General features: G+C 37.4%; 1 long non-coding RNA gene across 1 annotated transcript in view; it reads left to right on the forward strand.

Moving 5' to 3' along the window:
- Positions 1-283: 283 nt before the first annotated feature.
- The window catches only part of LOC123320101, a 31,245-nt gene continuing 8,800 nt past the window's right edge, over positions 284-22,728 (forward strand). Inside the window, exon 1 of the long non-coding RNA XR_006538686.1 lies at positions 284-425. This is a non-coding gene — a long non-coding RNA (uncharacterized LOC123320101). The remainder of the gene's footprint in view (positions 426-22,728) is intronic.

Raw genomic sequence — 22,728 nt, forward strand, 5'->3', positions numbered from 1 at the left:
AGGGTCGAAAAAAATATTGGTCATTCCGGAACAGGTTTGAGCACCTTGGGCCGTGTGAGAAAATGCAGTCCAAGAAAGGGTCAGTTTCGACCCTTCGCGCGACTTCGGACCCTAAGGCAGGGGCGCTTAGGGGCGACACGGAGGTCCGGCCGTCGATATTGCTACCCTTTTTTTCACAATGTCCATTTTTCCCAACCTGATTTTCGAGTTTTGCTAGTTGTGTTCGATTTTTCGGTTACTTTTGCGATCGTTCGACGTTGGGTGGTCAGTCCGATCATCGGTTTCGTGGTTGATACATCGTGGTCTTGGCTGGAGTCCAAACTATGGCAGCCATTCGTTTTTTGAATTTTCCGAAGGAATTGTGAATGAGTTACAGTTGTTTGTTTTGCTGAAATTGGACGCTAAAACTGTCCCGGATCTATGCAGTAAGTAATTCGTATATAGTCTTTTAGTACTTTTTCGAAAAAGAAGCCTGAAAAAATTTGAACACCCTGCAGTTTCTCCAAGAAAATCTAGACAGTGGGGTATCTCTAACATTGAATAAATTCAGTAGATCAAAGACAGTTTTAAATATGCTCGACTAGGTCGATTACTACTTCGAATACAGCTCTTTTCGATGTATGAAAATGTTATAAAGTGTGTCTGAAATTTGAGGCATGACGTCATCGTTTATGGGCAATTCTAGTTTCTTAAGACTCTTCTTAAAGGATATATAAAGTTACACATGCGTATCAAACATCGAATACTTATTCCTTGTCGATTAGTATTTGATCTAATTCATCTTAGGCCCAGTACTTTCACGTGCGAATAACTAAATTTATTCGATAAATAAGTCTTATTCTTAGGATAAGTAAAAATTCAGTCCTTTCAGTTTCAGATAGTGTTAGTCATCGAATAAATCTGTCATCGAATCTCGTTAATAAGATTTTATTTGTCATAGATCGAATGTCATAACGTCATTATTGGTTGAATTTTGAAGATTCTGGAAGTATGGTTAATTTTTGTGTGATTTTCACGAAATATTTGCTTTGTAGTTGGAATTATGACAATTTCTACAATGCGGTCTCTTATTTTACATTAATCAGTGAAAAGTAGTAAACCGTGTTTTCACAGAATTGTTATTCGTCAAATAATTTCATCTGAAAGCACCGAAATAAGGTATCCTTCAGAAAGGAAATTATTTGACAGATACTTATTGACAGTGAATATAATTTATTCGAAGGTGAAAGTACCGGGCCTTAATGAAATAACTCAGCCAGTTTGACAATTGAATGTCGAGGAGTATTTGTTAATCAGTTTTCGTCAAACAAGAAAAATGAAATTATAAAAACAGTTTGTCGTTTTGTCGAAAAATGGGACAAGATGCTGTACAGGATGGGCAAAATTCCTTGTCTACTCAGAGGATCTCAAGAACTATAGCAGCTAGAAAAAAACGGATGACACATTTCCGAGCTCATTTTCGGAGTAACAAAGAATGGTGAAAACCACAGTCTCCTACGATGCTTCGTTTTCGAGTTTGACAATTTCGTAAAGTTCTCGTAACCTTTTTGTTTTTTGAAATGACAAACCTGAAACTTGCACCTTCTACAGGCACTTTTTTTACGTAGAATCCACTGATGGGCTCAAAATATTTTTTCATTTCGAATCATAAGGTGAACTTTCATTTTTTTAAATGCAAACTTTTATTCTTCAGTAGATTCTATACTCCATTCACTTTTATTTTAGCAGTCGGTTGGCCATGGAAATTTGACACATTTCACTCTGTATAGTACGAAAATGTGGAGTTATGACGCTTGTCAAAACATTTTTGGGTTTTAAATCAACGCTATGTTGCCCGTTCTACGTAAAAGTTTTTGTTATTACGTATTTTATTACAATGTCGAATATCTTCGGAACATATGTGACGAACATAATTGAAGTTTATAAAAACTGATTGAAGGCATACCAAATCCAATTGCATGGAAAATACAAGAGATCAGTATATCAGTATAATATCATAAAATGCACTAGCTTGAGGAGAGTTAATGTTCGTTATCTTCTTTGGCTAAAGTTTGAATACGTTACATCAGTTGTAGATTTCAAAAATATTAACCCGAAGATGAAATGCATATGATGCAGTGGTTGGGAATGGGTATCTCCCGAAGGAATTAACAGACAATTACAAGAATGTTAAATTCTTCAACAAAAATCATCTTGCATCAATATAAGTAAAAGGAATTAACGGAAGTCAAGATGAACTTCACCTTTGAACGAAAATTTCACATGAATAAACAACTAGCAGGACAACTGGCGCGTATTTGTGGCTGTTCATCTTAATGAATTGATATAATAATATTATAATAATTAGGTATTTATTGGTACCTTCAGACATTTACAATGTATAGGACAATTCAAATGAAAAATTGAAAAATCAATTTTCGGGAACTCATTCAACGAGGACATTCTTCGAAAATCCTGTAGTAAACTTTTCGCATTAATTCACTCAAACATAAAATTCTCAAATGCCACCACTTTTTTGGGTCTCCCAATAGAAGGTTATTCTTTGTCATCCTCTTCATTCACAATCTTTCTGATTGTGGAAATATTCAGCTAAATATAAGTCGTTAAGATTCAGATGAAACGTTATATAAATTCGCTACCGTCTGACGTATTGTGGATTTTAGAATATCAGGGTATAACTATTTGAATGAGCGGACCTGAATTCTAAATACCTCTTTCTGAAACCCTGTCTCTGTTTTCAATCACTTTCGGCATTTTCGTAATATTAATTGATATAAGTTGTGGCAACTGCGTTATGACATTAAAGACATTTCATGAGTGCCAACCTTACTCCGTTTTAGTTACAAAAACTTGACAAAATTATGTCATGGCCAACCGACTGCTAAAATAAATGTGAATGCAGTATATGTATGAAAATGAAGGTTCAAGTTTCAGATCTGTAACTTCAAAGACACAAAGTTATGAGAACTTTTCGCAATCGTCAAAATCTTCAATTTTTGTGTATAATTCGAAATCTAAAAATAATAGGCCGATTCTGGTTTTAGATTTGGATTAGTCGTGAAAAAAGAACTCGAGAATGTGTCATCCGTTTTCTTCTAGCTGCTATAGTTCTCGAGATCCACTCAGTAGACAACGACTTTTGCCCACCCTGTACTTAACCGAGATCAACAAATATGTTATGGCTCAGCAAATAAACCTGTAGGAAAAAATCATAGTACCTACGGCACTGGATGGCTATAAAAAAAGTGTCTGTATTGTGTCTCCATTTCAACATCCTAGCACAAACAGAAACGGAAATAATGACCAAAGTTGAAATCGCGCAAATTTAAATTTTGGCCTATAACTCATAAACGAAAAAAGATAGAGGAATGCAGTTCATGGCATTATTAGTTTCTCGAAAAAAGACGACATGAATGGTACATTCATTTTTCTCTATCTCGTTGGGTTAAAAAGTTGTAGTTCAGGTATCACCAATTTTGCCCACCCTGTACAGGGTGAGTTTTTGACTCGTACAAATATTTTACCAGTAGGTTTTTGAGAAACACTTTTTACCTATACCATTTCTTCAGATTCAGCCCTGATAAAAATATATAGTTGTGGCAGAATATCTCTATCTGTGGCAGTACACATCAGTGGATCTTTTAAACAGAGTTGAATTCAGCCAAAAGTAGGTACCAAATTTGTCAAATATCGCAAATATTTTTTATTTTTGAAAAAATTTCTCGTTTGTGAGATCTAAAAATAACATTTTTTATGGTTTTTCAACCTGTATCTTTTAAACTGAGCCGATTCGAAAAAAATAATAAGGAAGAGAATTGTTACTTTTGACCTCAAGAATCTACTGTTGAAATATTTGTGCTAGTCAAAGAGTCACCCTGTATACATTGAATATAATTACTAAAATCTTCCTCAACATTCTTATTATTGATCTGGATCTGATCGGTCATCGAATCGAATTACCGGCATGGTAAAAGAATCAAGCGGAGTTAATCGGCAATAAAGCCAAGAAAACAACCCCGAAACCCGCTTTTCTCGACATTCAACCCCGCATAGTTCAAGAACGGGGTCGGTTCATCAAATCACATGGGTGTAGATTACGAGAAAATTGACGATTTCCTATAAGCCCTAATACAAATTGATTAAATTTTCACCGCTCTTACATATAATCTTATTAGTCATTAATTTTATATTAATACCCCCCCTTAGACCCGCCAGGAAACGCTAGAGCCGCAGCGTAATTTTCGACGTCTTCAAATCCTGTGCATGCCACCGCCGAAATTGCCCAGTGTTAAAGGGGGCCGAAGTCTGAAGTATCATTTTATGGACCAATGAAAAATTAGATAAATTTTTTCATTGTTCATATTGTATACCATCATATTTTTGTGAAAGACAGTTGGTTTCTTCAAGGGAGTTCACCTTCATCCATAATTTCAGTGGAATATTGATGTGAAAAACTATTAATCATCAAAGGATATATAAAATGAAATCTCTCAAGAAAATAATTGCGAAAAAATTCAAGGGGTGATTTTTTGTCGAAAATGTAGGTCGTTTGAGGAAATTTTTTTTTGAGCAGCCCCTAAATATACTGCGTTATATGCAGCCACCTAAAGATGCCACTGAAAAGCAAAATTTATTTTAGAAACTAAATAACTGATGAAATGAAATTCAGCAGACATACTATGACAGCGAGAAAGCAATAAAAAATATTTTGATCCCCTATTATCTATAAAGTCAGCATTCTATTCTCCTACTAGGTAAATTTAAGTTGATATTCCAGCCTATACTACTCACGCAACAAACCTGTTAATAAATTATTTTCTTTTCAAAAAAAAGTTTCTTTCGAAACATATTCTAGGAATGGCTTTTTCCACCTCCCTTGTTTTCTAGCTCCATTGATTTTATGCTCGATTACATTTCTGTCTGTTTTTTCTTTCCTAAGAAGAAAATTGCTTTTGGGGTTCCAAATAAGTTGGAGCGGCTCGAAAAAAATTTTAGTATGTAAGACGCAATCTATTTTTTGACAAGGATTCACCTCTTACATTTACACCTACATCTATACGGGGTGAGTCTTTGACCTGTACATATAATTCAGCAGAAATATATGTACATATAGAGGTCGAAACAATCACTTTTTTACAAAACAAAAAGCCATAAAACACAAAGTAATACATATTTTATTCAACAGCATTTGCATAGCTGATTCAGCAGTTAATGCTTTTCTTGGAATATCTTTTTATGCCGTTAACAAGGTTCATTTTACTAAGAATCTTATTCTGATACACAAAACTAAATTAATTGATTATAATATTATACTATCTATGGTTTTTTGCAAATGTGGAATGATTTAACAGAGTATAGATAAGTCTAATTGATATAAGACGTTATCATTTATCTTCTGATGATCTAAAACTCAGAATTAAAAAAAAATACATTATTTTTACATATTCATATAATAGAAACTTTTTTTTGAGTTTTGAAGAAAAGACTTAGATTTAATTAAACTTTTCTCCAAATAAAACACAAATAAATTCATAAAAAACGTCGAAGGAAAACTTTCACCATTTATATTTTCAGACTGTTTGACAATCAAGATCAATTGAGCTAAAATCTGTATGTTTAGGTCCAATATTATTCTCTGGGTTATCGAAGAGACAAAATTTATCGTCAACTCAAATAAAAAAACATCCCGTATATTCAATATTCAATTTGTGGAAATTAAATCTCAGTTATCAAAGAGGCACGATCTAAAGCAATAAAAAAATCAATAATAAAAGCATAAATCATGGACCAATTCCACCCCTAAATCTGGAAAGCCGTACGAATACCCCATTTTACCGAGCGCGGGGTGACATAAGAAAGGGCGAAAGACATAGGGGGTGTCTACACCCCCACCTCCTCTTCCCTAACAGAAAGCAAAGTAATTTCGGAACGTTGGATGCTATATAATTTAAGGGTAGGAAACAAAAGCAACCTAAGATGCAATTAAAATCCCGAGATTTCTATTGGCCAAGTCGACAGTGGTGCAAAAGCGCCCTTATAGAAATGGAAATAGGGGGGTGTTTGCCGTATCGTCCCATTCATAATGCCGTCCTAGCATTTTGCTTAATGTTTCTCATTTATAAAGCTTGCTGCTACGATTTTAATTCCTTACATAACCAGGGGGGGATGCAGTGGCGTCTGCTGTGATATTTTGCTGGGCGCGACACAGAAAATACTTATTTTCTGAATTAAAATTATTCTAGATAATAAACTGTCATTTTAGATGCTGCAAAATCTGGTCAATTTACAAACAGAATTTCACAAAAAATTTCACGTCATAATGCTTATCTACTGCAAAAGTGATTTTACTTGAAGTCGTTACTATTTGCAAGCTATCAATTTGGTTAAGTTCCACACAAAATAGGGGTTGATTCGACTGATAATTCCAGAATATTTCAGTTCAAACTAAACATTACTCTCAAACAGATTCATCACATAGATTTTTCCAAAATTAGAGTTAGGAGGCCTTGGAGGGTGACAACTATCCAAAATATAGTCATAATATACTGAATATCTTTTTCATATGAAATTTATAGCAAAAGTTTCGATCAATTTACCAACAAAATTCAACAAAATATATTATCTTTCCAGCCATACTACTATAGGTACTTGAAAATAAATATAGAAAGCTTTCAAAGAAAAGCAGAAATTACCCAATTTTAAACAAAAATGTAGAAAAAATATATTCGACATGCGATCGTAGGATTTTTCAGAAATTGGGATACTGATACTTCATCGGATTCTACTGATACTTTAGACCTACGCCCATGTCTGCAAGAACGGGATGAACCTCTTACGACGGTCTAGACAAGGATGAAAACTCGTCGGAAAATTCGTTTATTTCTGGCGAATTATACAAACAAGAAGTTTAAGGCAAGGAAAATACATTTTATGTACCCCGAGCCAGCAAAACGTCTGAGGAGCTTCAACAAATAAGTCTCGCAATTTGGTAAGGAAATTAGTGTTTATTCTGGGAAAGTTTGCTGGGAAAGAGATAATAACGTTCTAGCTGAGATATCGGAAGTGGTTACAGAAAGTTTTGCGAATTAGCCAGATTGTGGTACTTGCACATGTGGCGAATGAAGATGAAGAAGTATGCAAAGCTCATTTTGAGAATATTTCATCCTTCGTACTTTGTTGTCTTTGTTAGCTGTTAGCTTCCACTACTTTCTACAGAATGCTTTTTCTTATAATTTTAGATATAGGAAGCACTAAAATCTTTCACTTATCTCTGAAACTAAATTGAAATAAGAACGGTTTTTCTTGAACATTCTTCCATTTAAAAAAGAACCAACAAATTAAAAAAATAGAGAATATTCATAGAAACTACTCAATATTTTATTTAACATGACCTTTTACTATTTATTATTATTATCCATATTTCTTATGCATTTCAATGTGCCACATACATTTGAAAGTTGAGTTAGTTGGAAGATATTGTTATTTAATTTCTACTGTTATTTTTCTCGTCGAGATTCAAAAATGAGGAATAACAATAATTAATCCCTATTCATCCAATCAGACAATCGTTCATGAAAATTCATCAAAAAAGAGAAGAAACATCTCAACAAAAACAATTATCGTTTGAATATTGACGAACAAGAACACAAAAGTAAAGATTCAATTTCAATAAAGAAATAACATAAATAACATAGTTTCAATTGTATCAGGAATATGATTATATTAGATAATGCTCTGAGCAACGTTTTGAACCTAAATTAAATTTCAAAAAAATTCAATAATCGACTACAATATATATCTTTCAAAATGAAATGTCGAGAATTGAGGATATGACGTCCTACTCGAATGTGATCATTGGATCTCTTCTTATCACCATTTCTTCGATACCCTCAGGTATAATCAACATTCAAAAATCCCCCTCCAATCAGCATAGAGTAACCTTAGCCCCCCAAATCCCCCCCTAAACATTAGATAAGAGGAAGGAATTCCCGTAAAAGTTAATAACACGAAGAACGGGTAAAATAAGATAGATGGGACGCCATTTTAGTTCGAAAATTTGCCTTCCTGCATTTCATTGTGAGGGAAGTCGGCCAGCGAAGTCTTGAACGTCAGCTCAAAGGGGCGCGCGTCTCCATTCACCCGGTCCGTACTAATGAATGTCGCTCAAAGTAAAATTAAACTCCTTGAAGTTTCCTACATTCGCAAAATTGGTAAAATTATCTGGGAGAAGTTTCGTTGCCGCGTGCGAATTTCTGGCTTTATTTATGAGACGATGAAGACGGTGTCTTCCTATATACGTCCCACAGCACGCCTGGAGAAACCTGTGAAAGGATACTGGCGTATCCTGATGATAACGTTACCTTTTTTGATTTGAATGATGTAAGATTCATTTTAGCCTTAACATTGTTAACTGCTTTCTCAGTGAAGCATTCAATTCTACAGAAATTTGGCCCCCAACGTGCCATAAGATTGAGAAGGACGGAGAAATCTGTGTTGGTGTTTGGTTTTTGAAAATCATCATCATCATCATCATTGCTGTATCCCATTACCGAGAATAAATATACAAAAAGACTCAAGAACAAAACTATCCTTGCTATCAAACTTATAATTTCTTAGGGCTACTTGCGACTGTGTGCCCTCCTGTAACTGAAGAGACCTAACCGTGACCTACAGATCCTTCCACACTCCGGGCATGGATCGCCAACCAGATCTGGCCATTCTTCTCGAGTCTCCATTATAACTGTGGACCAAAGACCTCCACTGTGACCTGTCTAACGCTAATTGTTCCCAGTTATGATTGGCATTAACTGATTTTAGGGATTGATGCAGTCCTTAAACCGCTTATACTGGCCTCCTGGTTTCCGAGCTTCCTTTGTGAATTCACCATACAGAGCTATTTTGGGGAGTCTTGTGTCTTGCATCCTCAGAATGTGGCCGCTCCATCTGGGTCGGGCTCTCGTTACTTGAGTCTCAATTGTTGTACAACTCGCGCGTTGCAAGACTTCTGCATTCGAAACTTTGTGGAACCATCTGATGTGCATTATTTGTCTTAGATGACGTTCTTGCGTTTGTTCAAGCTGTTTAATATGTCGCCTGTAGGGCGTCCAGCTTTCGCTTCCATAAAGAAGCGTTAGGAGTACCACTGCTATGTAAACAGCTGTCTTGGTCTTCAGATTGAGGTCGTGATTTTGAAACACTCTGTCCTTTGGCTTCCAGAATGGCCATGATGCCGAATTGATACGGTTGTGTATTTCGGTGTCTAGGTTAGCCCTAGTATTGATGAAGCTTCCCAAGCTCGACCTGTTCTAGAGTTTCATTCTCCAGGCTGATATCTATTTGAAGTCTTTCTTGCGGACTTACCAGGATTTTGGTTTTGTCAATATTGAGTCTAAGGCCTAAAGCTTCGTATATATGTTTAAAGGTATCCAACATTATCTGTACATCCTCTGAGCTGCTAGAGATAAGTACGAAGTCATCTGCATATTGAAGTTCCGTGATAAACTTTGCACGGGTTTTTGCTCTGCGATGGTTCAGGTTAAACAGGCCTCCATCAAATTTGAATCTTATACCAACACCTCTTACAGGCATACTCATGTCAGCAATTATCGAGGCAGCAATGGCGAAAATATTGAACAGTAAAGGCGCTAAAACGCAGCCTTGTTTTATTCCAGAGAGAATAAATCAGCTACAACAAACTTATTCTTGAAAAAGCTGAAGCACTGTTTCAAACCTGTATAAACCAAGACTTCGAAGGAGAGTCAAACTGAATTTGAGTGGTTCAAATTGAATCTACAATTAGATTGTGATGTGGGAGTAGAGCGATTCTTCTTAAAAGACGATTCAACTCAATCTCAATCTACTCAATGGATGATTTCACTCCGAAGACTTAAGTACATCATGTATTTAAGAGGCAAGTCTATCTAGAGGCATACTCATGTCAGGAATTATCGAGGCAGCTATGGCAAAAATATTGAACAGTAAAGGCGCTAAAACGCAGCCTTGTTTTATTCCAGAGAGAATAAATCAGGACAACAAACTTATTCTTGAAAAAGCTGAAGCACCGTTTCAAACCTGTATAAACCAAGACTTCGAAGGAGAGTCAAACTGAATTTGAGTGGTTCAAATTGAATCTACAATTAGATCGTGATGTGGGAGTAGAGCGATTCTTCTTAAAAGACAATTCAACTCAAGCTCAATCTACTCAATGGATGATTTCACTCCAAAGACTTAAGTACATCATGTACTTAAGAGGCAAGTCTACTCAACAAATGATTCACTCAAAAGTCAAAAATGCTTAAAACGGGAATAGCCCAACAGAAAAATAATTAAAGGGGGAGTCTACTCAAAGAGAAACTACACCTTGGTGTTACTAGACACTTCATCTCATTTCTCAGATCTGAAATTTCTTGATTGAAGTGTCAGAAACGGTGGAAACTCCAGCCTATAAGACTAACATGCTGATATATATATAATGCGGACATTAAACTCGTTCGAATAAAAGCTCTTCAGCTATAACAGAAGAAAATACCTCTCATCCGATAAGCAAATGAGGGATCTTGTACATTCGCCATACTTTTTGCGACAGCTATTAGCATCGCCCGCAAGATCACACAATCCAACCCTTCTCGCCACCATTTCTTATCTCGACATCCGTGGAGAATGCCAAATTCCACCCCTGTATTTGCATCGACTTCAATTGTCAATTTATTCGAGACACGCTTTTACAAATTGCTTAATTCAATCAGAGCGGGCTCGGGTGCGGGCCGGGCCAACTTGGATCGGGTGTGCATCCAGCTCCAGCGACTGTCTTCTGTCCTTAGCCGCCTCCTCAGAAGAGTCTTTGAATCTAATTTGAGATTGTCTTTCTCCCAAATTCCCACAGAGTGATTCGCGCATACGTTTCGTATACTTTGACGGTTTTCGAGGCAGGCTGGGGACTCGAAATTCGTCACCATTGTTTCGGATTGTACAGGCTGTCTGCACGACCGAACGGTGACGCCGAGATGGGTGAACTTCTCAGATGTGTTACTAGAAGACATGCTCTAACAGAATATGTATCAGATTGAGGTGTACGATAATTATCCTGGGAGAAAAACTACTTGAAAGCTGACCTTCGAAAAATTTCAAAAAGTTGGGTTCAGTTAAAACTTCCTCCAGACCGAACGGTTGCGCCGAGATGGGTGAACTCCTCAGATTTATTTCTAGAAGAATTGCTCTATCAGAATATGTATCACATTCAGATCTACGATAATTATCCTGGAAGAAAAATTACTCGAGAGCTGACCTTCGAAAAATTTCCAAAAAGATGGGTTCAGTTGAAACTTCCTCAAGACCGAACGGTTGCGCCGAGATGGGTGAACTCCTCAGATTTATTACTAGAAGAACTGTTCTTTCAGAATGTGTATCCCATTTATATCTGCGATAATTATCCTGGAAAAAAAACTACTCGATGGCTGACCTTCGAAAAATTCCCAAAAAAACTTCCTCAAGACCGAACGGTTGCGCCGAAATGGAATATGTTCTCAGATTTATTACTAGAAGAGTTGCTCTTTCAGAATATCTATCACATTTAGATCTACGATAATTTTCCTGGGAGGAAAACTACTCGAACGTTGACCATCGAAGAATTCCCAAAAAGATGGGTTCAGTTAAATCTTCTTCAAGACTGGACGGTTGCGACGAGATGGGTGAACTTCTCAGATTCATTACTAGAAGATTCGCTCTATCAGAATATGTTCCACATTCAGATCTACGATAAGTATCCTAGAAGAAGAACCACTCGAAAGCTGATCTTCGAAAAATTCCCAAAAAGTTGGGTGGCCTAACACTTTTCTTCGATATTCTGAAGACAGGTGACTTGACTGTTCAAGTTGGCCAGGCAATCAGTCGTAATGTTCTCCTATGGACGAATTTCAGGAGTTTCGATGAAGGTTTGACTGCTGAGCTCGGGATGTGTGAGCAGTATTCAAGACTTAGCTAAAATGAGCCTTGTACATTAGAAAAATCTGATCTGGCGAAAGAGAAAATATTCTGTAGCTCTGTACAGATATCTCTACTTATTTGAGAGTGACTTTGCATCGTTGACTGCTTATTCGCCAACAGAAATAAACAATTGACGATTATGACAAGAAGCTGCATGAGCTTTCATAGCTCAAGCACCAGATTTTCCAGCATCAAGTCAGAGGATTTTTCGAGAGGGTGTTGTTGTTTAGACCATGGAGATGGGATTGATGGATGGTGGGTTGAGCTCAGAAGACCTTTAGCTGTATTAATAAGAAAAAGTTTCGGAACGTATTCAAAACCATGAGTGTTAGAGCTACTCGTGTCTTATTCCCAATGTGACACACTGTACAACCCTGAACCTCTCATAAATGAGGCCTCACAAAACGAAATATTTCCAGGATCTCGCTCATTTTCCCACTAATCAACAGCCATATCTCTTCCGAGCCGCCTAGCAGCAACAAAAAAATCCTACGCCTGTCTTGTCTCGAACAAAGCGCCTCGGCAACGAATGAGAGACTGAATGGAAGTGGAGGAAAGTTCCTCGTGGGCGCCTCAATGCTTTTCCGCCCGAACGGTTACCGAAAGCGGGCGCTTTTAAGATCCTTATATATTTCCCCTGTCGTCGTCTACCAGACAGAATGAAACTTTCCTTTGACGTTATGAACTCCTCCCGCGATGGGAGGTGTTCGCTGATAAATTACCAGCCGCCAACTTAAAACAAATTAACGCCCATAGATGCCATAGAGTTGGGGAAATAGGGACGAAGAAATGGGGATGATTCTATCAGGGTATAAGAAGGAAACTCCTGTAGACTTTCCCTCATATGGAAGCAACATGTAGCAAATACATATGTTCCTTCTTTATATGTGTCAAATTGTGACCAAATAATGGCAACAAAAAAAAGAACACCTAGTTATTACCATAATTTTCGGTATACATAATAGGATGAATTGATATCTAGTTAGCCTAGAAGAGTTCCATGCATAAAAAAATATGGCGTTACCATAGCAACGAACAATAACTCATTAGAAGAGTCAGTGTGAATTTGGAGGTCAAAAAAGTAAACCAGAGTAAGGCAATAAATTAAAAGAAAGAAGATGTCCACCGAAATTGTGAAAATCGAAAAATTGGAGTATCGAGCCATCATAAAGTACCTGTATTTAAAAGGGGTTAAGAGGCAAGCAGATTTACGAAGATATGCTTAATACCCTTAGTGATCAATATCGTTCGTATGCGACCGTGAAAAATTGGACTGCAAGCTTCGAAAGAGATAAATTTTCCATTGAAGATGATGACCGATCAGTCCAGTTTCTGTGTCACTTTCCGAAAATATCGATGCAGTTCATGACATGATTTTATGTGACCGTCGAATTGGTCTTAAACGGATATCTGAAGCACTGAATATAACATACGAACTTGTTCATCATAGTTCACGTCAATTTGGACATGAGAAAAATTGCTGCAAAATGGATCCCCAAATGTTTGAATGTTGACTAAAAGCGTGCAAGGGTAGAAGCATCGCGTTCGATCTGTGCTCGATTTGAAAACGATGTAGACCGAATTGTTACAATGGATGAGACTTGGGTACAAAGCAACAATCAGATGGAATGGTGACACTCTGGTTCTTCAAGACCTAAGAAGTTTCGTGTCCAAAAATCTGCTAGAAATGTTCTTGCTTCAGTTGGACAACTGGATTGGACAGCTCCAGAATAAAAGGCAGAACATGTGATTCCACCGCCTCTTGGATATAATGCATGGCAGTCATTTGCCCCTGATGAATACCAAAGATGACCAATACTTCTCCATACCATTATTCGGACAGTGCGTGGTGCACAAATATTACATCCTTAAAATCTAAAGCAAGCCAGCCTTCTTTTCTATTGTTTGTTGATGAACTCTCATATTTGTACCTGCTGTAGTAGTGTAGAGTACATGGTGCGGCAGAACCGATTGACAAGCTTCGAAGGGTCAGTTTTTGGGTTGTGGGGGAGGCAGATAGGTGCGGAAGGGCTTTTTGTGTTCTTTAGGGTCTGTAGTTCTTATTCGGCATCATTACTTTGACCGAAATGCAACTAGGCTTCGCCATTAGTGCGTTTGACGAAAATAACTGTAACAGAGATCGCAACCCAGAGAGAGATTTATTGATGAATTGCACACTACATTATGCTTTCACAGGTCAGTACAGAGATATAGAAACATCAGATACTACAACAATACTTCACATAATCAGAATGCACACACACATATATAGGTAAATAGCATAGCACTAATTACATGAATAGTCAAACAAACATACAGTATTGAAAGTCTATAATCAATATATATAATAGATCTGCAATTCAATGAAAGTCGGTCTCTGAGATTCTCATGCCTTTGAACTCGTCTACCGAGTAAAGGACATGCGACAACAAAAATTTTTTAATTTTATCCTTGAATATCCTGGTCGGCAGGCCCCTGACCCCAACAGGAAGCTTGTTGAATAATGTAGCAGCGCTGAAGTCCGGACCGCGCTGGGATCTGCTCAGTCTAACGTACTCCTTCCTAATATTGAGTCTGTTCCTGGTGTCATGTTCATGAGTATCTGACTGCGTTGTATAATTTTTGCTGTTTTTATGGATGTAGAGCAGACTCTCAAGTATAAATAGGGAGGGAAAAGTGAGTATTCGCAGTTCCTTGAAAACGTGCTTACAGCAGTCACGGTATCCCAGCCCGCCCAAAACTCTCATCGCTCGTCTCTGTAGTCCAAAAATGATCCCAGCCTGGGCGCAATTACCCCATACTAGGACTCCATACCTAAGGTGTGTTTCTACCAAGGCAAAATAGGCAGTCTTAAGCACTCCGGTTGACAACGAGCTCGATAGTACCCTCAGAGCAAATATATTGCTGCTGAGTCTAGAAGCCAAACTATCAATTTGGACTGCCCACGTAAGAGACGCATCCAGGTACACTCCAAGAAATTTAACAGAGGTGTTCGCTGTGGGCAGGCTACTCATATCTCTCAGGCTGAAAACGAGTTCCTGCGTCTTTCCAAAGAGCCCAGCAGGCGATTCGGCTCCATCTCCACTTTACTCTCAACTGTTCCATCCCCTCTGCAAATACAATAAAAACTAAGGCTCGGCAACTTGAGGAAACAGGAAATACTTACTTTTCGAAGAGTTGAGTGTCACCGTTGCCGTGACCGCCCATCGTTAGTCATATTGGAAACCTTTCTACAGCCCGAATTGGGAAAAATTACTGAGGGTCACGATCTGGGTGACATGGTTCTGGCAGGATGAGGCTTCAGCCCACAGAGGTTGAATTTCATCAGCTGTTTTGACACAGATGTTCCCAGAGAGACTGATCCCACTGAGACCAGCGTGCTCACCTAATTAGTTCATCTGCGACTTCCTTCTTTGGGAGTACCTTGAAAATACTCAATGAAATAGGCAAGAACAACAAGGTTTCCTTAGTCTGGATTTTAGGTCAGTCTGGAATCAAAGGAAACAAGGAAGCAACACTCTCGCCAGAAAGGAAGCACAAACGCCACTAACAGGTCCAGAACCTTTCTGTGGTATAGGAAAATTTACTTATAACAAAGAGTTTCTAGAGAAGGAAGAAACCAAACTAGAAACACTCTGAAAAAATCTTCCAGGAATGGATAATTCCAAGAAATTCAACGCAAGATCCGAAAACTACATATTTGGATCTGAGCAAGAATGAGTTACGCCTCCTCACCAAGCCAAGACTTAGAGGAATCTGTGTCTTTCGAAAGCATATGATGAAAATGAGGTTATCAGAAACTAAAGAGTGTAGATTATGCGGGGAAGAGCAGGAAACTCTTGTTTACCTGGTTACAGAATGCATCGCCATTGCAAACCTGCGTAAGGAAGGTCTTGGACAAGAAAATTATAGGAGGAATGAGGACTTAGTCTCTTCGAAGTCCTCTCAGATACTGAAGTCCAGAGCTGTAGAGGGCTCTGAGAACGACCGTTGTCAAACTATTACTATCTTAAAGGAAATGCCTTCGAACATCATCCACACATCCTTAAGCAGCGAATCACCGAAGAAATCTGGGCCTTGCCGCTCGCTATATGACGAAAGGCGGTCTAAAACTTCCAAAATCGACTACATCAGTGTATCATTGCTGACAGCCGACATCTTAACGATATCTCTTTCAAAACTTGACCACAAAAACTATATTTTCTACTGATTCGAATAAATAAAACCGTTTTTCTCCATGACTATTTTTATGGCCCATCCATCGACTTTGCTGCTTTCTGTAGAGTTAGTGTTAATTACTTTTCTTTCGAAAAAACTTCACCCACCTGAAGATGCAACAACGATAGCAAAACACGTATCATAGTTAAAAAACTCATGTATTTTCATCAAGTATTGGATACGTCATTTCAAGTTCATCTCAACCAACAATTCAATTGAAATAAATTGCTCGCATAGTGTCCTCCCTTCATTACCGCCCAGGAGCAATAGTCCTGCGTGAAAAATCACACGAATTTCCACCCTCACATCATGAGACGATTTTTCTTCGGTCAACCCCAATTAACCCCTAAAGCATCGAATTGTTCCGTCCAATACATCTCCATACGTCAAAACGTCAACGAGCCAGTCCAGCCACCCCCGAGTTTTTCTTGTCGCGCGCCGCCTGAAAACTCGGAAAATATGTCGCGTGATAAACAGGCCGTAACTCCGACCGTATATCACGTTTTCCGAGTGATTACACCGCCAACTTTCAAGCGTTACAACGTTATAAAGTGACCAAAAAACGGGAGAGAAGCGACGGACAATTTGGGGCTGCTTAAAATTCACTTAAGTTGAAAGTATTCGGCTATTTTTCATCCAGGAACGAGGGACGGGGGCGGCGTTTTGTTCTCTTCTGCTTTTTAAGCCCTCAGCGGCGGTGGTTCCGGCTCCAGAGCCGTAGCAGAGGAATTATCTCGATTCTACACATCACGAAGGTTTGGTGTCCAAGAACTTAGCTTAACCAAGCAGAGGAAAGCTCTGTTGGAGAGATTAATACCTAGAGACACGTCAACAAAAATGCAACAAGTCTACAGAAGGAAATACCTATCACCAAACGAATAGTTGGTAGTTGTGTCCTAGATATGTGGTCCTTAACTCTGTTAGGTTGATATAGGTGAACAGAATATGTTTGACAGTATCCTGAGTACTCCTGCACCAGTGTGACAGTGTGAATGAATCATTGTCATTGAACAGGTGGTCAGTCATAGCACCAATCACCTGATTCAGCTGTTTTCTCTCAAGGCCCAGGAGTTTTTCGACCTCAAGCTTAGGAGACGGTCTCTCAATGAGAAGACTTTCTTAGATCACTTCCTGTGCTCCATTTAAAGGACAATGTTTTGTCTAGCTATCTAATAAGGAGGTCCCTAGCCAGTTTAGGACCAGCAAAAGCTGAGCGGAATCCTGGTCAGCAAGTATGTCTAGTTTATCTTTTCCAGGAACCTCTGAGAACGCTGAACACCAAATAACTTTGAAAACGTTACCGGATCCCAGGTCATCAAGAGCTTTCTTGCATTCCTCTGCTAGTTAGGAGTTGACCGTTTCCTCAAAAAGGAATTTCATTGTTCCCTGACTGTTCCAGAATATATAGATTTGTTTTCCGGTGTATCCCCGTCAGATATTCTTCAGCATGCAGACAAGAACAGCATCAGTTCAGTCCTATATTATAGTTCAACCTGAACACTCAAACAGTCCTGTCCTAGGGGAAGGACTGGTCAAAACAAGATCCCATGATCCTCATACAAGTCTCTGTGAACATCACAGAGCCATGGAATAACCAAGTGGGACCTTCTGGCCTAAGAAGCTTGTTTGCTGTAGAGGAAAGATCTCTATCAGGTACAATTATCCTGAAGGGTTCTTCAGAGCAGAAGCTGGTACCCGCGTAGTCACCTCTTTGGAAAAGGGATACAATAGCATCCTCCTTTATCTTGACATTCTTTGCGTACCCCCTAAACAGTCCACCATTACGTCATTTTTCCTATTCCCAGACCAAGAGCTGAACTAGAACATCCAACAACAATGAAACGAGCTAAAATTTACCAAATACCGGACAATTGAAACCAAAGCCCTGTGTGGGTTTCAGAAGTATGCCAGAAAAACACCATACCATCTAGAATATTTCATATACACAATTTATGCCATATTTTGATCACTTCTACCTTTTGTCAAAAAAAAGGGAATCTTTCTTGATTCTCTGTTTTGAATATTACGATTTTTGCAGCTTGTCTGAGTGTACCAAGAGATAACACCAGACAACCACAGTTGCACGTAGATGATTGTAGATTTCCTCTGAGTCCGTCCCTGCTTCTCCCTTCTTTCCTCGGCACATAATTTTTCATACGTAGCGGGTAACCGCTAGAAAATTAGCACTTAGGTCCACTTTTATCAAATTTTCCTGTATTCTCCCCGAGGATAGGAAATGAAAATATGCTCGGGAAAAGCTTGTTTCCAGGTTTATTTTCCCTACCATCCCCCAGTGAATGTTATAAATTCAGCTCGAGATGAATGGCGGGTCCAGGCTTTTGTTATCGAAAGTTGCACTGTTTGTTTCAGTGTTTTTCTGTATGTTGAGGACGACGGAGCTGAGCCTTGTTGAACTAACGAAAACGTGGGAATCTGGAAGGATTATTTATCAGTAATTTTGTCGTATTTTTATTGCAGGAGCATGTACGAATCGAAGAATATTTTTTGACTCTTCACCCTTTTTGAAAGCACCAACGATGACAGCCACTGTCAAATATCAAACCTCCCCTTGAGACTGTGGTTACCTTTAAAAAAGCCTTGAGTGACAAATATAAAAGAAATAAACCTGGTTGTAGAAAAGTCAATTATATTTTAATGGTCCATTAAAATTTGTAGCCTTCTATGAACGGCGTATGATACAACGTTAAATTATAATTGAAGTTTCTGTAACTGAGCGATAAACATATAAAGAAAAAGAATCATTTCAGTGGTATCAAACTAGACTGCAACATTTGTGAAAAATTGTTCAGTAAACACATAATCTGTCACTATGTGGCGTTTATTACAGCAAAATGGATCCAGCTATACTCCATTCACTTTTATTTTAGCACTCGGTTGGCCATGGAAATTTGACACATTTCATTCTATGTTTTCTATGTTGCCTGTTCTACGTAAAAGTTTCTGTTATTACGTATTTTATCACAATGTCGAATCTCATCGGAAAATATGTGACGAACATAATTGAAGTTTATACAAACTGACTGAAGGCATATCAGATCCAGTTATTTGCATGGAAAATACAAGAGATCAGTATAATATCATAATATGCACTAGCTTGAGAAGAGTTAATGTTCGTTATCTTCTTTGGCTAAAGTTTGAATACGTTATCATCAGTTGTAGATTTCAAAAATATTAACCCAAAGATGAAATGCATATGATGCAGTGGTTGGGACTGGGTATCTTCCGATGGAATCAACAGATAATTACAAGAATGTTAAATTCTTCAACAAAAATCATATTGCATCAATATAAGTAAGATGAATTAAAGGAAGTTTCAAGTCAAGATGAACTTCACCTTTGAAAAAATATTTTACAATAAACAAACAGAACAACTGGCGCGTATTTGTGGCTGTTCATCTTAATACATTGATATAATAATAATAATTAGGTATTAATTGTTACCTTAAGATATTTACAATGTACAGGACAAGTCAAATGAAAGATAGAAAAATCAATTTTCTGGAACTTATTCTCCGATGACATTTATCGAAAATCCTCTAGTAAACTTTCCGCATTAATTCACTCAAACATGAAATTCTCAAATGCCACCACTTTTTTGGGTCTCCCAATAGAAGGAAATTCTTTGTCATACTCTGCATTCACAATCTTTCTGATTGTGGAAATATTCAGTTGAAATATAAGTATTTTAGATTCAGATGAAACATTATATAAATTCTCTTACATTGAATATGTTCACTACCGTCTGACGTATTGTGGATTTTAGAATATCAGGGTATAACTATTTGAATGAGCTGACCTGAATTCTAAATAGCACTTCCTGAAACCCTGTCTCTTTTTTCAATCACTTTCGGCATTTTCGTAATAAAAATTGATATCAGTTGTGGCAACGGCGTTATGACATTAACGACATTTCATGAGTGCCAACCATACTCCGTTCTAGTTACAAAAACTAGAGAAAATCATTTCATGGCCAACCGACTGCTCAAATAAATGTGAATGGAGTTTAGTTTGTACTCCTAATAAAAACTGAAGGTCAGAAACCACCGAATTATGCTGGAACAAAATGAGTTTTCTAGGCGATCATCAACCCTCTACGAGAAAACGTTGAACATAGTAACTATAAAATTTGTTCGATATTTTCCGCTTAGAGAATTTTCGCTTGATGAAAATTGGCGACCGTAAAATCTAAATTTTCAAATGAGAAATACAGCCCCGAGTTAAAAACCAATTACAAGTTATAATCCCCCGAAATGCAGCATCATCTAAATTCATTGAACATAAATAATTCCGAACTCGCCGAAAAACATCCTTATTCAACTTAGGAACTTCGTTCCCTCATTTCTAACTTCATCCAACCCCCTGAGCTCCGTATAAAACCACCCTATTTAACGAGAAATCTCCCTTCGCCCGAAAACGACCCTTATTCCGCCCTTCCGGACGGCTCCGATTTCCCTGTCCCCTCCGGATCCTTGCACAAATAAACCCCGGAGAAAACTCACCCCTTCAGTCCTAAGTGTGCCTTAGATTTTATTTAAGAAACGCGCCCTTATGCATGGAGGTATAAGGGCGGAATTTGTATCATTTTTAGGCCAAAATGGCGCGGTTCATTTAATATAAGGGTTTGTTGGATCGCATTAGCATTCGTAAAGTTTGGATTTCAGATTTCACGTCTGTTTGGAAGTTCAAGAAAGTATTAGGGGATGATGTTGGGGGTGCCTTCTTATGGGGCCTGGAGGGATTTGGAATTAGACGTGCAGATGTTTCAGGGCCTACTGCTAATTAGGGATGGAAAGCTCAGGTGTCGCGATTTAGAAATTTCCGTATTTCTTTTTCTATGAACGTTAGTTGCAAATTACGACGCTCATGAATCAATAAATTTTCACTTTCTTGATGTGTGAAGAAAATAATGTGGAGTTTTTCATTCTAGTCAGTACATTTTGTACTGAACAAATAACTAGAAAGAGATACGAAATACTGAGCACAATATGCATTAAAAATATTACATTCTTCAATAGAGTGTTGAAAAAAATGGTTTAAAATTAGTATCAATTGTGTTACTGAATTAGTTTTCTAGAATTAAATATTTGGATATTATCAAGTAACCTATTGAAATTTTTATCTGCTTCATGTAACAAATCGAAAAAATGATCATACACGTAATTTTTTTTATTTTCCAATGTTTCATGTTTTATTTTTTTCAAATGTCAACCCTTCCTTTTTGTACCAGAAATGTACATTTTTAGATCTTTTGATGTAGAGTATCATTTCTTCATAGATGTTTTATTTTTTTTCTATTTTTTTATTGTAGGGATGAATTGGTTAAACTTATTGAATTCTAATTTTTACTTTTTTATGTATTTCGAGGTGTATTTTCAGAAGTGACTGTTATTTTTGAATTGTTGTCGAAAATATGTCTTCTTCGTAGAGTAGTTACAAAAATCGCAATTGCAAAAATAAATTTACTTGTAATCGATTCTTTCATCTGACTCTTCAAAAACATAAATCGACCCAAAATTTGATGTTATTGACTTCAAAATACATACGAAAGTTGATTATAAAGCAAATAGCAATAAAAAGTCTTATGAATTTCTAGTACAAAAGGGTTGTCATTCAAAAATAATCAACTATAATACTTCCCACCACTAGTAGACTGCGCATGACAGATGTTCAATCAACTTGAAAAGTTGCCTAATTCGAAATGAATATTTAGTTGGATGATTGTTTTCCTATATAATAATGTATAAAGAAGATAATAATATGATTTGGTGCGTTGTTTTTTACTTATTCTATCTATACTTAAATTATATTTTAAATAATCACTACTTATAAAATAAGTAACAAACTGAGAAAGATAAATATGCACGACACTTAATGAAAATTAACATAAAATAATGAATTAGAACAAACAAATTTATTTTGGTTAATTTCGTTTGGAGTATTCCAAAATTGAAATAATATTGAAAATAACAAATTTATCATCAGCACTGCAAACAAACAGTTTCAATAAGCTTGAAGCTTCTTCAAACAATTTTTTTTTATTTTTTATTGATTTCGTCGATAGAAGCCGTAGACACCAAAACCATCAAATCACCATCTCAAGTGTGAAACTGGTAAAAACAGGCTAGTAACGAAACCAAGTCCCCCTCTCTTCATGGCTGATTGGCAATAGAGCTGCACGTCACCGTCACAGACGAAATTAGTCTTAGGAATAATGAGGAGAACACAGAGGAAATTCGCAGCGCACAGAACTCGTTTGAAAACGGAAAATAATTATTCAGCGAAATTTGCAATTCGTCTATAACTATCTTCATTGTGCTGAGTTATTCCTTTATAAATTATGTTCGAAGGAAGAAGAGGATAGACTGTACTAACGACTAGGCAGCGGCTGATGGAGGAAGTAACTAAATAAATGAGTTGGCTTTGATGAATAACTCCCAAGGAGAAAGGAGGCCCTGGCTTTGTTGCAAAGATTAATTTCGTAATGTAACCATTCGTCTTTGTTTTAGG

Source organism: Coccinella septempunctata, chromosome 9, assembly GCF_907165205.1.
Source record: "Coccinella septempunctata chromosome 9, icCocSept1.1, whole genome shotgun sequence".
Lineage (NCBI taxonomy): Eukaryota > Metazoa > Arthropoda > Insecta > Coleoptera > Coccinellidae > Coccinella > Coccinella septempunctata.